General features: G+C 38.3%; 1 protein-coding gene across 6 annotated transcripts in view; it reads left to right on the top strand.

The window, feature by feature from the left end:
• Znf451 (zinc finger protein 451) overlaps window positions 1–13892 on the top strand; it is a 96857-nt gene that overhangs the window by 22064 nt on the left and 60901 nt on the right. The window lies entirely within an intron of this gene.

Here is a 13892-nt window from a genome sequence, read left to right on the forward strand (position 1 = left end):
ACTGTTCTAGGGCTTTTTTTTTGTCACAGTTCTTGCACAGTAATGATTACATTTTCTTGATGCCCTTTTAATAATTAGAAATGGGCCTGGGGAGATAGCTCAGTAGAAAAAGCGCTTGCCTGGCAAGATCAGGGTCCTGAGTTCAATCCCCAGAACCACACACACACACACAAAAATAATAATAATTAGGCTTATTCCTCCTCTTATAACTATATTCAACACACTTTTTACACTTTTCTTCCTCTTTCCATAGAGGTTGAAACACTGATTATTTCTACTTGGAAGAAGTTACTTTATTGTCAGTTGATTTTAGGGAACTGTATTGGTCCTGTCTGTCCTGTATATTGGTGAAGCCTGAACTAGTATTGATAAAGATCATTGAGTAAACTTAACCAAATTGTATCAAAAGTTAATATTTATCTTATTTTTCTATATTTTCTACAAAGTTAGGTTCTTGTCAATGCTCTGTAAAAACTCTTTGAAGCTTATCATTGATTATCTTAAAAAATAAAAACAAGCCACAAGCCTAAGAAATGACTCCACCTGACATCTCACAGGAGAAAGACCTTAGGTTTTATGTGGCTGCACATAAGTGTTACTAAGGCTGTTTTAACTCCATTTATCTCCTTTTCCTCCCTGAATTACGTGGTGTGTCACAACCTTGGTGGTTTTTTAAGTACCTGTATTTTCTAAAAACCAAGCCAAAATAAATAATTCTTAAGGACGTGATTCTCTGAAATTGCTTTGATATTTCCATGCTTCTGTTCCCCTCCTCTTCTTAAATTGTGGTTAAAAAATCCAAAATGTAGCACCTTAATCATTTCAAGTGTATAATTTATCACTGTTAACTACCTCCACTTTGTTGTGTAGCTTAAATATCCTGAAGAAAATGTTCTTTCTCTTGATACTTATGTTGATCAGTAATAAAGTAAGAGACTGCTTAACCCCTGAAGCCCAAGCATCTCTAGAAAATTCAGTTTTCCTTAAAGTGAAAAAGTATTAGAAACCAACATACTGGTAACTAGTTAGGCAAATTGGTGAAAGTATTTTGGTAGTTGAGTGGGGATTGGGACAGAATACAGCAGGGTGGGAATGGCATTGATCTGTGTATTAGTTTCTTAACTGTAGAAGAAACCATTTCCCAGTATCCTTAGCCCATTTATCTTTTTGGTAATCTCTGGCATACTTGAATGATGATGGTGTTATGGAACTAAAAGTGGGTACTTGGTTTAGAGAGATAACCCCAGGAGAGTGCAGAACTCATGTTTAATGAGCTACACAGTTGTACCTGCTATGTGCAGAGCTTGTGACAAAATTCTTCCTTAAACTGACCTCTGATTTAAAATACCTCTAGGTTTTTTAGGAGGCCTTGACATAGCTTCAAGTTTAATGATTTAGCATTTCAAAAATGATGTGTGGAATGACCCTTCAAAATGTTACTTCTTGACTAGACAGAAAATGTATATGAAAAAATACCATTTGTAGTTACTATGTATAAAGAAATTATCTTTCTCCATTGTTATATGAAGTGCCTTTTTAAATTTCACACTTACGTTTAAAACTTATATTTTGGTGTCTTGCATATATAGCTGGTGGTATTTGTGTGAATTTTGTACAGTGTTTTACTCTTTTAGTTGATTGCCTTCATTATCTATATAATTGCACTATCTAAATGTACTCTCCTGAATGTTATTTTTCTTTATAGTACTGTTGACTCATTTCAGAAAGTGGTATACTTGCCTCTCCTTTATCCACAGAAATTTTTTAGGTTTTAGTGAATGGCCCAGTTTTCTAGACATGAAGGCAGCTTTATATGTTCTAGATTATCTGATTGAGTCATTTGTCTTATGTTTAATCTTGTTCTTAGCCATGGTAACAAAATGTGTTTATTGGGTAAGAAGCAAGGACATCTTACAAGGCAGTAAATTTGCTGACACTTTATGTGCGTGTGTATATATATTTATTTATTTATTTTAGACTTGAATGATAGCTTCCTTATCAGTATAATTACATTTCAACTTCTTTAAAGCTGCATAGTAGCGCATCAGTTTAATTTAACTTAGCCTACAATTGACATGTTGAGGGGCACATAAGCTTTTTCAGGCTCCTTAGATACTTTATATTAGTACTATAGTCACAGTTTACTGAATTATACCCAAGTGACCTGACAGTGTCCTGTCCTTAAGGCCTGATACATCCAGGATAACCTCTCAGGTGTTGTAAACAAGGAGGTTGAAAACACAAAATGCAGAATCCCTTTTGTAAAATTGAATACTAACAGCACAGAATTAATTGGCATACTTAACTGTTTTTGAAGATACAATTCATTGGGATTCTGATGTAGGTTTGAAAATACGGATTACATCTTTGTAGAAATAGTTCAGAGGTTGCAATAACAACTTTTTCATTTTTGTTTTGTTTTAGTGTGAGGCCTACTTTGCCCCAGTCTTGCTTGCACTGCTCTGGTTACCTTGTTGTTTGACATCTACCATCAGATACTTGATGGTCCAGTAATTGGTTGTCATCTCTGTATGCATGTCAGCTGGCCGGATCATCTAATGTGGGTTAGTGGATACATAAACCAGTTGGTTCTTCTTTTTTCACTTAAGAAAATATCAGGTGGAAGCTGTCAGTAAACTGATGATGATTATTGTATTAAGTGCAAATCTTTTTGTTTTTTTCAAAAATAATGAGGCTGTAACCCATTAAAATTTATGAAAATTTCCCTTCCTGGATGATGATAATATTGCTTTATTAAAATTTTTTTCTCTTATTAATGGGATGTTCTTGTACTTTTTTGTCTTTTCTTTGTTTGAACTTATTGTTATGAAAACTTTTTGTAGTAGTGTCTGGTGTGAGTGGTTCCTGTGGAACACGTCTGAAAGGAGTGGCCACATCGCAGTCCGTGCTTTTGTTAGCCTGGCAGGCAGTCGTTTTACTATTTGTATTGATCTTTGCTTCCCTTTTATGTAATACTTCCTAGAAGCATTTCTGTTCTAACTGCAATCCCTTTGAGGTAGGTTGTATTTTTTTATTCTACCATCTATACTAGCTAAGATTTTGATGGGGCTTTGTATTTGTGTATTTAAATCAAGATTTTTTTGTTTGTTTATTTATTTATTTTGTGTGTGTGTGGCCAGCTCAGCCCACCAGGGGGCGGGGCCGGCTGGCATGTGGCGCCGGAGGATCAAACCGTGATCCCTGTGCTTTGCTCAGCTTAGCCTGTTCCAAGTAGGTGCTCTAGACCACTGAGCCATCCCACCAGCCCTGTATTTGTATATTTAAGACAATGTTTTAGACATTTAGATATTTTCTGGTTTTATCAAATGTCATTTTATGAAACATAGCCAGTCCAGTCTCAAAGTGATCCCTGGCTTTTGACTTTTTGTCAGTTTTTAACACCTCCTTCTATAGTGGCAGTATTTTTTCTCATATAATCACATATCAATGTGTTATTTACACATTTTTATCATTAAATGTATTTGAAGCCCACAGCCTAGATATATCCATGGCTTATGGATATACAGCTCTGGTATGTCATTCTTAAAACTGACCAGTTTTTTTCTAGGTCTTAAGGGGCTGGGGGCTTGATCCCTGGGCCTGCCATGCTGGCCCTGCCACCGGGGCCCACAGAGACACAGCATGTGGTGGCACGCACCTGTGATCTCAGCTCTTGGGAGACTGTAAGCAGGCAGATCAGTAGTGATGATCTGTAGTGTGAGTCTGATCAGTAGTGAGACCCTGAACACCCCGTAGGCCCTTCCCTAAAATACAAAAAAACCGAACAAACCACAAAATGAAGTACAGAAGCACACAGACAACAACCCAAGGTAGAGGCTTACTTATGGTTGTTCCAATACCTGTCTGTCCTCTAGCAGTGATTAAAGAGGACCATGTCCTCTATCACGTGAATCTTCCACATAAGGGACCCTGAGTTGAAAAGAATCCTAAAGGAACAACCAACCACAGAGGGTGTAAGAATTAATTTGGCCAGTCATTACAGGGACTGATGTACTTGGCTTGAAAATAATTCTTGAGATAGACACACTATTCAATTTCAAAGCCTGATTTTTATTACCTGATCTAAAGCTGCTGTCCCTAGATCAGTCTGAGATTTGCGCTGCCAAGTTGTTTGCTGATAGCCCCATTCTCTAAGTAACATCTGAACAGCAACAATTTCTCAAGAATTTTATACCCAAGTATAGATAAAGCAGAAGAGAAAAACATGGTAAAGTAATTAATACTCATTTACCTCTTCCAGCAGCAAAATTATGAAATCCTTATAACAGAGCATCCTCCTTCCCACTCGTTTGTTTACGAAGTACCCAGAACATTTGCTTTATAAGAACAGAGTTACAAGGATTACATACAGATAGGCCCCATTCTATAAAGTACTTAGTTAGGAAAGATAGTACCATCCAACTTGCCAAATAGATTCTTCCAGTATTCTTGAGTAAACTGCCAGTGCCTCAGTTACTTTTTTTCATTGCTGGGACAAAATACCCAGCACCCAAAATCAAGAAAGGAAAGGTTTATTTAGCTCACAGTTAGTGGAGGTTTTAGTCCATACTTGGCTGGCTCTGAGGCACAGTGGCACATGGCCGAGGGCAGCACTTCCTGGAGACCGAAGGGAGGAGCAGCGGCTGTGGCAGCAAGCACGCGTTTTCTTGTATCATATTTAGGCTCTCCGCCCTAGAGTGGGTATAACACTCACGTTTACAGTCCTGGCATTGGATCATGAATTAATCACAAACTGTAGAAGCCTGCCCCAATGACTGCATGAGGCTTTGGGGGGTACAACCAGACATCATAACAGCCTAGATCTTTTATGTAAAAATCCTCTCAGGAGAGTGACTTTGATCTTCTGTTACTAGTATGGGGCATTAAAAAATTATACAAATCTACATCTAAAAAGTAGATTCAGCTAGACGCAACAGTAATTTAAAGGCTCAACTGATGTATAAAGAAAAGTGAAATGTTTTCCTGTATTTAATAATTAAGAATATGAATATATAACCTTTTAAGAGTAAAAAATATGTTTAAAGCCAAATACTTTTAATATTTAAGACACAAAGTTAGTGCATGGGCTTTGGGGTTGTTGAAAAAGCGTGTAGAGGTAAGTGTGGTGGCACTCGCCTGTCATAGCTGCTGAGAAGGCTGGTATCAGCAGGGTTCTATGATCTCAGGAGCTTTTGAAACCTAGTGACAGAGAGCTCTGAAAGTGTATTAAAGAGCCATGTATGTAAGAGAAATATAAACATTCGAGCTAAATATGTGTGCTTCACAGTGAGAGTGGTATTTGGCTTCATACCTGTGAAAATACTTTCCCAATAGTTACTAAGCCTGTGAAGCTTTGAATGACTTGTTCTGTTTGAGATTGGCTCTCTTGTATTGCCCAGGCTAGTTCTGAACTTGTGGGGTCAGTCGCCCTGTGGAACCTTAATTCTTGATTAATATGCTTCTGTTAGGTTTGAAAAAATGTTATGCAGTTCTTAAACCTCTGGAAACAAACATTTGATAGAAAGTTGCCGTTATAGTCCTAGAGAAAAGATTTCTGTCTATAATCTATACTTAACATAGGATTGATGTCAAAAATGTTTATGACATAAATTTGTGATTTAAATTAAATCCATTACATTCCTAAATAAAAGACTGAAATGCGTCCTTAATGCACTTTGTCTCTCCAGTCTTGTTAACACATTCAGTTTTATCTTCCCATATTTTGCTTTATCCATTCTTGTTAATTAGTAATTAAAATTTTTATTAATTTTATTGATTGATTGATTGATTTTTTTTAATTTTATTTATTTATTTATTTATTTGAGAGAGAGAGAGAGAGAGAGATAGAGAGATAGAGAGAGAGAGACCAGCTCAGCCCACCAGGGGGCAGGGCTGGCTGGCATGTGGTGCTGGGGAATTGAACCGCGGTCCCTGATGCTTTTGCTAAGCTTGTTCTAAATAGGTGCTTTAGACCACTGAGCCATCTCTCCAGCCCGATTGATTGATTTTTGGTAGAACTAGGGATTGAACTCAGGCCCTTGGTGCTAGCCAGACAAGTGCTTATTCTACTGAGCTATCTCCCCGTCCCCTTGTTAATTTTATTGCATGTACTGATAGTAAAAATTAGAAAACATACAAAAGCTTCTCTAGACAGAAGTAATCACTCTTAGTCACTGTTAACATTTGTGTGTGTGTGTGTCTGTCTGTATGTCTGTCTGTCTCAGACAGTTTCACTGTGCAGTTCAGGCTGGCCTTGAACTTATTTTGTAGTCCAAGCTAGCCTCAAACTTGAAGCAATTCTCCTGCTTCAGCCTCCCAAGTGCTGGAATTATAGATGTGTGCCACCATGCCCTGCACTATTAATGTTTCTTATAGCTTTCTAGCTTTTACACACACCCGAAGGACAGTTTTTACTTAATATTAACAGTAGAGAGGAAAGATGTTGAAATCTGTTTCCCATTCCAGTCATTTTGTTATGTTCTCATTGATTTGCCCATTTATTTTTACATACTCCATTTTATGGTATATAAAGATGATGGTTTTACAATTTATACATTTTAACATTTCCTGGTAAGTCATTGTTAGTTAAATTTGCTAATTAAATAAAAACATTTTTAAAATGTTTTCTTCAGGCAGCATCTCATTTTGCAGTTCAGGTTGGCCTCACACTCAAAGCGATCCTCTTGCCTCAGCCTCCTGAGGGCTGGGATTGCAGGCATTTGCCATCTTGCCCAGCTATTGCATTAATTGTTTTGATGAAAACTGTCAAAGTAGAAAATCCTCATTGCTTGTAACTACTGATTTCTTACAGTCAAGATTTAAGTTCCTGGTCTGAACTGGTTTCTAGTGAAGTAGTTAATGGTCTGCAGCAAAAAGAGGAAAGGATAATGCAGCCAATTTGTGACAAAAGTAAATTTGTTCAGTCAGGGAGACTACTGAGGGAAGCAAGAGTATTGCTTAGTGTGAGATTGTTCTGTTCTGAAGTTAAATAGATAATTGATACTAGTCTTATATTTTAGTACCCTCATTTGACAAAACGAAGCAGTGTTGCACCTTAAAAAAAAAAAAAAAAAAGCCTTATTAAATTGACTTACAGCTCCTGCTGTTCTGTTAAGAATGTCTTTAGTCGATTTTTCCTTCCCGTCCAGGTACTCTGTTTCTAGACTTGAACTTTCTTGCCTCTGTACCAAGCTACATTAAAAGAGAAGCATTTCTCTGTGTCTTTCAAAGTTTCTTTTTACAACTCTGTCTGTCTGTCTATATCTATCTGTCTGTCTGTCTATCTGGTACAGGGTCTTGCTACGCAGCTTGGACTTGTAATTATCCTCCTGTCTAAGCCATCCCAGTGCTGGGATTGCAGGCATGTGCCACTATGCCTGGTTTCAGTGGCTGACCTCGCATATGGTACTAGGGATCAAACCCGGGTGCTTGCACTTGCTAGACAAGCGCTTAGACTGCTGAGCTATCTCTTTAGCCCTTTAAAGTTTTGTTTTTAAAGAGAAAAGCCAAAAAGTGATACAAAATGTCAAAACAAGATAGAGTAACAATGGTTACACCTTGTGCATTATTATCTTCAAAGGTAGTTACTGAGTTTACAAGATAAAGCCATGAAAAATTGATCAAACAGTATAAGCACATTCTCAATGAACTAATAGAAATTAGTAGTATATATTCCCCCCCTTCCTTTTCTCATTTCCCCCATCGCAGTTTCTCTTTCCTTTTGAGCATTTTCTTCCTTTCTCAATATCTATATACATTTTGGGTTTTAGTTATTCTTTCAGCTTCTTACACTAGGGAGACAATATGAAGTTTATATATGCGAGTCTGATTTATTTGACTTACGAATATGGTTTCAAGTTACATCCATTATGAAAGTCTCAAGTTTATCCTTTATAGCTCAGTAGTACTCCATTGTATAAAAAGGCCACCTCTCGGTTCCGCAAAAAAAAAAAAAAAGGCCACCTCTTTTTTGTCCATTCCTCAGTTCATGGGCATTTGTGTTGTTTCCAAGATTGCGCTATTACAAATTGTGCTGCAATAAACATGGGTGCATCTGTACTGTTACGGTATGATTTTTTTATTCTGGGAAGATAGCCAGAAGAGAAATAGCTGAGTCAAGTGGGACCTCCAAGCCTAGTTTTTTGAACAGTATCCACACTGATTTCACAGTGGTTGTGCCAGTCTACACAGATTCAAAGATCCATTCCAGGGGGCCTGCCCCTAGCTCAGTTCTTTAAGTGGCTGCTTCAACAAAGCTGTCAGTCTCAGGTGGCTGTGGTTCGATCCCCACAACTCAAGCCAGCCAAACCTGCCCTGAAGGCATTCAGCGCTTAAAAAAAAAAAGATCCATTCCAAAAACGGGCATCTGAGATAAATATATACTTGTCAGATAAAGCAATAACAAATAGCATATACATAACAAAAATGTTCAGCATCATTGGTCATTTGAGAAATGCAAATTAAAATAACTGAAATTCTATCTCACCCCAGAAAGAATGACTATTATAAAAAAAAAAAAATGAACCAGTAACAAGTGCTAGAGGGCTGTGGAGAAAAGGAACCCTTCCCCACTGTGGGTGGGAGTGTAATCTCAGGTGCCCATTTTTGGAAAGAGCCTTTGAATTTGGGGCGTCTCGTGTTTTTCAATTCCTTATGTCTGAGGGGCAGTTGGCTACAATTTTTTTCACTCTGGTTTGTGTTTTCACTCTGTTGATTATTTCTTTTGACATGCAGAAGCTTTTAAATAAGATCCCAGTTGTAAATATTTCCCATGTAGTTTGCATATTGTTCATGAAGTCTCTTTTACCTTTATGTGCTCAGGATTTCTGCCTACTAAAAAAACAAACAAAAAAAGATTTCTACCTACTTTTTCTTCCAATAGTGTTTGTTTTTTTAATATTTAGATCTTTGATTCATTTTGACTTTATATATATGGTTTGTTTTTTTTTCATTTTGACTTTAGCACATGATGGTAGACATGGGTCTACTTTTAGTCTTTCCCATGTAGAGAGCCAGTTTTATTAGCCCTATTTTATGTATTTATCTGTTTATTTGACAGGGTCTTATTATGCAGTACAGGCTGGTCTTCTGCTCACTTTGTAGCTCCCAGGTTAGTCACTAACCCAGTGGTCTTCCTGTCTCCACCCCCTAATTGCTGGGATTACAGGCATGCTCCACCACATTCCCAAGGTCATGCTGGGCCAGGGATTGAACTCAGGTCCTTGTGCTTGCCAGGTAGGTGCTTATGTCTCTGAGCTATCTCCCCAGCCCCTCTAGCCCCAGTTATTAGAGATGCTGTCTTCCAGTGAACATATTTGGCCCCTTTGTCAAAGATAAGATGGTTGTGTCATGTACTCCACTGATCCTCAGGTCTGGTGTTTTCTGTTTGTTTGTTTGGCCTATACCATGCAAATATTATCCAGTAGCTTTGTACTATAATTTCATGTCAGGGAAAGTGTTGCCTCCTGCCTCACCTTTCTTGCCCAGAATTACTTTTGCTATTCTGTTATTTCCAAATTAATTTTAGGAATGATTTCTCTAGTTCTGTTAGGTGTGCTAATGGTACTTTGATATTGTATTAAATCTGTATAACAGTTTTGGAAGTGTGGCCATTTTCACTATGTAGCTTTTCCTATCCATATGCATCAGATATCTCCATTTTCTGATAGTCTTTGATTTTTTTTTTTTTTTTTTAAGAGAACTGTAGTTTTCAGTGTTACTTCTTAGGTTGATTTCTAAGTATTTCATCTTTTCGGATGCTTTTTTTTTTTTTTTTTTTTTTTTTTTTTAAAGACAGTATCTCTCTGTGGTGTTTGGGCTGATCTTGTACTCACTCTCCCTGTGGCATTTGATCTTGTGCTCACTTTTGTGATGTTTGATCTTGTGCTCACTTTGGTAGTCGCCTGACTGGTCTTGAATTTGCAGTGATGCTTGTGTCTCAGCCACCTAAGTGCTGGGGTTATAGGCGTGCACCAAATTTCTTTCTATTCTGAAACTAGAGATAAACTCCAGGCAGGTGCTTATGCCACTGAGCTATTTCCCTGGCCCTTTTGATGCAATTTTGAGGTGTGTTGTTTCCCCAACTTCTGTATCAGTGAATTTGTTGTTTGTGTACAGGAATGCTGACTTTTGAATGTTGACTTTATATCCAGCTAAGCTGCTGATTTTGGTTATTTTTATTTATTTTTTAGGTATTTAGTACAGGGTCTACAGGGTCTCACCACACAGATTGGACTCATAGTGCTCCTGTTTTCCAGCCTTCCAAGCACTGGGATTACAGGCACGTGCCACCACGCCCAGTCTCAGTCACTGGTTCAGCACTTGCCCAAGTCTCAGTCTGCCTAAGCAGGTGCTTTAATCCCCTGAGCTATCTGGCTGGCCCTGATTTTGGTTATTAAATCTGCAAGTCTTGGAGTTTTTAGGGTCTTCTTTGTAGACTATCATGTTATCTACAAATAATGTTAATTTAAGTTCTTTTCTTTCCTCTTGTTACTCCTTTTATTTCTCTTGTCTGATTGCTCTGGCTAATGTTTTAGGAGTGATAATAGTGAACATCCTTTTCTTGTTCCTGATTTTAGAATGCAAGCTTTCATTTTTTGCCCATTTAATATGAAGTTGGTTGTTGGTTTATCATAGATGGCCTTTATCAAATTGAGGTAAAAATCGTCTATTCCGAATTTCTGTAGTGTTGTTCTTATGAATGAGGGTTGGACTTTGTTAAAAGCTTTCTCTGAATCTATTGAGCTGATCCTGTGATTTTTGTCTTTGGCCTCTGTTGATGTGTATTATATTTATTGAGAATTTTTTCGGGGGGATCTGGCTCAGGAATGTTTATGGATTAGCATGTGTTGAACCATCCTGTATTCCTGGGATGAATCCCATTTGGACACGATGTATAATCTTCTTGATGGATTGCTGTATTCTAGTATTTTATTAAGGATTTTTGCATCCATGATTATTAGGGAGATTGACGTGTATTCTCTTTCTTTGTTGGGTCTTTCTCAGGTTTTCCTGTCAGGATAATACTTGTGAATGAGTTAGGGAGTATTGTTTCCATTTCAGTTTCATTGAAGCTTTGGAGGAGTGTTGGTGTTAAACCTTGCCTAAATTTCTCGTACAATTCAGCCGTGTATTCATCAGGACCTAGGTTTATCTTTGTTGGTAAGTTTTTAATTACATTTTCAATCTTATTAAGTAATACTGGATTACTCAGAATTTTTATGTCTTGATTGAGCTTTGGTAATTCATACTTATCTAGGAATCTGTCCATTTTATCTGTTTTCCATCCTATGAGAGTAAAGGTTTTTCAAGTAGGAATTGATGACCTTCTGAATTTCTACAGAAAGGCTGGCCAAATAGCTCAGCAGATTAGAGTGCCTGCAGGCAGGTGCAGAGGCTGGGGGTTCAATCCCCAGGCCTGCTGTGCCAGCCCTGACCCCAGGGTGCGCAGAGACAGCAATTGAGACTGGGCGTGGTGACATGCACCTGTAATCCGAGCTCTTGGGAGGCTGTAAACAGTTGGATCACTAGGAGTCCGATCTAGTAGTGAGATCCTGAACATCCTGTAGTCCCTTCCTAAAATACAAAGAGAGAGAGAGAGAGAGAGAGAGAGAGAGAGAGAGAGAGGAGAGAGAGAAGGCATTTCTACAGGATCTGTAGTGATTTCACCCTTTTTAATCCTTATTGTATGAATTTGAGTCTTTTCTTCCCTTTTCTTTGATAAGAAGCCAAGTGTTTCTCAGATTTTATTCTTTCAAAGAACCAACAATTTATTAATCGTTTGTATTATTTTCTTAGTCTCTATTGTATTAATTTCTGCTCTGACCTTCATTTTATTTTATTTTTTAATGAAAACGTTTTCTCACCAACTTTTTTTTTGAGACAGGGTATCACTGTGTAGACTGGCCTCAGACTCACAGCAGTCCTCCTGCCCCAGCCTTCTGAGTACTGGGATTACAAGCACACATCACCATGCTCAGCTTACCAACAACTTTAAATATAATTTCCTTTTTTTAAAATATGAAGCTCGGGGCTGGAGAGATGGCTCAGTGGTCTAAAGCACCTACCTGGAACAAGCTTGGCAAAGCACAGGGACCACGGTTTGATCCCCCAACACCACATGCCAGCCAGCCCCGCCCCCTGGTGGGCTGAGCTGGCCACACAGACACACACACACACACACAATAAATAAATATAAATAAAAAAAAATTTAAATAAAATATGAAGCTCTGTGGCATCAGGACTTATTTTATGCTCCACAGGAATTTTTTCAGTCAAGGTCTTACTTTGTATTTAGGGTGGTCTTGAACTATGTAGCTTGGGTCTGTCCTTGAACTTGCAGGGATCCTTCTGCCTCAGCCCCCTGAGTGCTGGGCTTACAGCTGTCCACAGGCTTCAGATGCCCCTGCACTAACTCCTGGTACTCTCGAGGTATGTGCTAGCCATGTTCTTCTCCTCTGTGGGAAGTCCTTGTGACAGCTTCAGGGGCTGGATTCTTATGAGATGCTTAAGCACTTTCAGTTTTGCATTTACTGAAGGGACGTTCTTATGAAATTGGGAAGTGTGTGCTTTTTCTAATCCAAGCATCTTGATGACATCTTTTTCCCAATACGGTCGTCTTACTGTACTTTTTATTCTGATAACAACATGCAGCTTGTGAGGGTGCTGAAGCCTGCCTGGGGGCCTGTGAACCACTGAGCGCAAAATCCCTGCCATAGCGTCGTAATTATTTGTCTTCAGAGGTTGTAGGAAGCAAACAGATCTACTGGTGAAATGCTCTGGAAATGGACAGTCTCTCCCCTTCTCTGGTGCAGTGCCCACTAAACATCCAGTCTCAGCTCTGATCTTTTTTTTTTTTTTGCGGTATGGGGGATTGAACTTGGGACTCTGCACTTGCCAGGGAAGTGCTTGTTCTACTGAGCTAGCTCCCTGGCTCCTCATCTCTGATCTTCATAATTTCCTCCCTCATATGGGATTTGGGCTTGTCTTGGTCTTCTTTTTCTGGAACCCTGAGGTACAACATTAGGTTGTTCATTTTTACTCATTCTGTTTTCTGATGTGAGAACTCACTGCTATAAGTTTCCCTTAAGTTTTAGTGTGTTTAGTTGTAGATAAACATTCTTGTTTAGTTGTAGGTAATTTAATATTTTTTGTCATCCTTTGGTCATTTAGGCAGGTGTCATAAAATTTCCATGTGTTTATGGAGTTTTTGTAGGTCTTTTTGCCATTATTTTCCAGTTTTATCGCACTGTGATCAAATAACATGCATGAGATAATTTCAGTTCCTTTGCCTATAGGGAAGTGTATTCTGTGGGCTAGTATGTGCTCTACTTTAGCAGATGTCCATGTGCAGCCTAGAAGAATGTGTATTCTGATGTTGGATGAAACAGTGATATGATACCTGCTAAGTTCACGCAGGTTTGGTTCAGTTCTGATACTTCTTTGCTGCTATCTTGTCTAGTTTCTCTATACCTTTGTGACAGTGGAGTACTAAGGTCTTCCCATTAAAATTGTGTTATTCTTCATTTGATTTTTCATGTCTATTGATATTTGTTTGTTAAGTTGGGCACTCCAGTATTTGGTGCATATATATAATTTTTAATCTCTTCCTCTGGAAGTTTTCCCCTAACAAGTATATAGTGACCTTCTTTATTGCTTTGATAATTCTTGGTGTTCACAGGCTTTTGCCTGCAAGTAGAAGAGCTACCCCTGCTTTTTTCTGGGTTTCTGTTGCATGAAGTATTGTTTCCCTGTCTTTCATTCTACAGATTTCTTTTTGAATTGTGTGTTTCCTGGTATACAGCATATTGTTGAATCTTGTTTCCTGATCCGTTCTTCTGTTCTCTCTCTCTCTCTCTCTCTCTCTCTCTCTCTCTCTCTCTCTCTCTCTCTCT

The sequence above is a fragment of the Octodon degus genome, unplaced genomic scaffold (genome assembly GCF_000260255.1).
Source record: "Octodon degus isolate 3935 unplaced genomic scaffold, OctDeg1.0 scaffold00001, whole genome shotgun sequence".
Lineage (NCBI taxonomy): Eukaryota > Metazoa > Chordata > Mammalia > Rodentia > Octodontidae > Octodon > Octodon degus.